Source organism: Delphinapterus leucas, chromosome 2 (genome assembly GCF_059928025.1).
Source record: "Delphinapterus leucas isolate spDelLeu-1000000601 "Yukka" chromosome 2, BTC_Dleu_Yukka2, whole genome shotgun sequence".
Taxonomy (NCBI): Eukaryota; Metazoa; Chordata; class Mammalia; order Artiodactyla; family Monodontidae; genus Delphinapterus; species Delphinapterus leucas.
In genome coordinates, this window is record NC_143130.1 from 139,260,508 (window position 1) to 139,264,550 (window position 4,043).

The window sequence follows — 4,043 nt, forward strand, 5'->3', positions numbered from 1 at the left end:
TGTGGTCAATTGGCATATGTATTAATTGATTCTGATCATAGCTCTAGAATTTCCAAATCCAAAGATCAACTTGTGCTCTGGTGAAATGAGGAACTAAAATGACTCCCATTCCGTCAAGAAGTTCCTAATAAAAATGAGAAAATATATAATGGGAGAAGTATAATAGTACTTATATTTGTACCATTTCCCTTTCTTTTGTATTGCTTTATGTGATGCGTGTGTAAGGTTTACCTTGGGAGCAAGTGAGAACCTTTGGAAAGGACCCAGGTAATTGCTGACCATTAGAGTGTATCCCATAAACAAGGTTTTTGAGTTTTGTCCCCTAAATGATATCCCATGTCAGGAAAGAGTTAACAATTATTCCCAAAGAGCCAAAAGTAGTCCAAGGAAGGAACATTCTTTCTCTGGAATCTCATCAGTTGATATTTAGAGGAAAGGATTTAGGAGGCTGAAAATATGGCTCGCTGCCTAAGACACACGTATTTTATTCTTAAGAAACAAATTTCTGGAAGAGTAGCACTATAACATTTAGATAAATGTGCCTAATTTTCTTTTTGTCCTCATATCCAAGTTTTTAAACATAAAAGTTTAAAACCTGCACATTAAATAAAATTTAACAAATAGAGAAAAAAGGCAAATCATCATTACCTTCCTACTCAATTATTAGCATTTTGATATGGTTCCTCCAAATATTTTTCCTATGCATATGCCATAGCTGCTATCATATACGTGTATACATATGTATATACACATATACATATATACTTATATATAAGTACATACCATGAATATATATGTGTAAGTATATATATATATATATAGTTTCATATACATATAGTAAGTACTTAGATATATTTTTAATATATGCATATGAATATATACATATACATGATGTATACTATACGTACATAAACGTATATACTTAGCAATAGTTGAGCATTTTTCTCTGATTACTACAGTCTTTCTAATCAGCATTTGGTAATGGTTACATAGTATCTTATTCTGGTATTCAATAATTTATTTAGCCCTTCCACTCATGATGGAAGTATATTTTGTTCCTATTCAGGACCCAGCGTTTCCTGGCCCACCCACCAACTGCGCCTGAGATGCTCTGTGGAGGGTTCTTCCTCCCGTTCCCCTCCCGATCTCAGGGCATCGCTCCAAGATCCACATTCTAGAATGTTCCCTCAAGGAGCCTGATCTCAGGGGTCAAGCCTCATTTTGGCTTTCTCGCTCTGCTCTACCCTGATGGACTTGATATTTTGAACTCTTCTTTCTTGTAAGTCTGCCTTGCCAGGAAGTTGGACTCAAGTTCTGCGTTCTTCTCTGCTTCTTCCCAGCCCCGTCTGCATCTTCCCAGATAGTCCCGGGTTTATAGCTCTCAGCCTGGGCCAGAGTGCTCGGCCTCAGCTCACCACTGGATGTGAGTCAGGGTGGCAGGGTAAGGTCACTGAATCTCTGGTTTGTGCCTATTATAAATGACTCTGGGCGAGCATTTTTTTCCATAAAATTTCCCCTCATACTTAGGATTATTTTCTTAGGATGGAATCCCAGAAATGGATTTACTGAATTTAAAATTATGGCTATTTTTAAAGCTGTTAATATTTATTGTCAACTGAATATAGCTAATATTTAATAACTGTTTCTGAGACATTATCTCACTTAATTCTCACATCAGTCTTATACATATCCCCATTATGGAGGCATAGAGGGGTATGTGTAACACCACAGTGCATTATTTTGAGCTATCATTGTGGCATCATCATTGTTTACTATAATTTAAAAGGCAACCATAGACTTTGTTAATGTGTTTACCTAATTTGGGGGGGTAGGTATGGCAACAGAAAAGGTTCGTTAAGTAATTTTATTTCTTTTAAAAAGCAGCTGTGATTTTTTTCTTGAGCATTATTTGTGCAAATATCCTCAGACATGAACACAAAATCTGTTTTAAACCAAAAGATAAACAGGAGGGCTCTTTGTTGACTTGTTCACCAAATATTTCAGCACCTACTAGATGCCTTGCTATGTGGAGGCTGAGCTAGAATGTAGGCTCCATGAGGGGACGACAGGAGAGGGACCCTGCCTGCTTTGGTCACTGCTGTATTTCCAGAGCCAAGATGTTCAGTGCCTGACACACAGTAGGTGCTCAGGAAGTGTTTACAGAATGAATGAAAATACAGTCACTGTTTTTATCAGTTAGGATTTGGTTCATCAGTGAGTGAGAGAAACCCCAAAACAACAGTGGCTTAAACCAGATAGAAGTTTATTTCTTACATAAAATAAATCTAGAGAAAAGCAGTCCAGGCTGTTTAAGGAAGGTTCATAATATCAGGGCCCAGTTTACTTGTGTCTTATTGCTCTGTATTCCTTGGCATGTGAGCTTTACTTCAGGGTCCCAACTCACTGCTTGAGCTCCAGCCATCACATCAACATTTCCAAGAAAAAGGAGAAAAGAAGAGCACGTTCCCTCTCTTTAAAGGCCCTTCCTGTAAATTTCACACAGCCCTTTTACTTATGTCACACTGGCCAGAACTTAGTCACATTGTCAATTCTAGGGCAAGGAGGCTAGGGAACATGGGCTTTGTTTTGGGTGGCTATGTGCCCCAGGTAAAATCAGGGGCTCTATTACTCTGGAAGAGTGAAAAAATGTATTGGGGGGACAACTAGCAGGATCTCTGGTGAACTTAAATCTTCTTAAGAGGTAAAGCTATGCACACATTAAATTTTAATTTACCACATAAAGCTTTTATATTATTGAAACCAAACAAGTCGTACAAATGATAAGAAGCACAGAGAGACCAACTGAAAGAATGTAGTTAAGAATGGCATCATAGCTGAGGGGTGGGACTGGATACACAGAGGGTGGTGGGGAGAATTGGAAGCTAGTTCAAGGGCAGCAGATGTTTTATATTAGGTAGAGGTGGTAAAAATATAAAAATAAAATCATGATGGTGATGAATAAAATTCTATCTACTTTTGAGCATCAAGAAAAGGTCATAGTAATACAGTTGCAAAATCAATATTTTATTTAAGGGGTACTTTTACTTCCTTTAAGCAAATCTTTAAAGCCATGTTACTTGGACTTCCCCTTCAAGCCTCCTGTGGTTCTTCTGTGTTTAATCAGTGGTTCTCCAAGGCCTCAGTTTTCTTTATAAGGCTCTTCTGTTCCTTTATGGGGCACAGAACACTCAAGGAATCCTTGTGGCCAGTGGAGATTTCTCCCAGAGTCAGGCACCGTAATCCTTTGCCCCCAACCCCCCAACCAGGCCCAGTTCAACAACTGCTGTCTCCTAAGTCCCCAATATAAAAAATGGAACAAAAAATTCCCCCATGTATTTACAGGCAGAATTTCCTTCTCTTAACTTGTTATTTTTTCCAAAAAATCACACATATAGTGCACATTCACCAAAGAATTAGAAAACAGGGGTGAGCAAAAAAGAAAAAAATAATCTATAGTTTCCACTCTTCAGAGTTGGCCACAGTTCATTTTTTTAAAAAAATTGAAGGATAGTTGATTTACAATATTGTGTTAGTTTCAGGTGTACAACAAATTGATTCAGTTATATATATATATATATATATATTTCAGATTCTTTTCCATTGTAGGTTATTACAAGATACTGAATATAGTTCCCTGTGCTATATAGTAGGTCCTTGTTTATCTATTTTATATATAGTAGTGTGTATCTGTTAATCCCATACTCCTAATTTATCCCTCCCCACCCCTTTCCTTTTTGGTAGTCATAAGTTTCTTTTCTTTGTCTGTGGGTCTGTTTCTCTTTTATAAATAAATTCATTTTTATTATTTTTTAGATTCCATTTATACATGATATCTTCTAATATTTGTCTTTCTCTGCACAGTTCATATTTTGATGTTAAGCCCTAACAGACATTTTAACCCCTTTAAAAAATATATTCACATAAACATTTATTTCAAAAAAACTTGTCAGATTAATGTTTTATAATCTTCATTATTAAACTGAAAATTTAATAATCTAGTGTGGACTTTTTTTTGGTCAGTAGATGTAACTGCATCATCATTT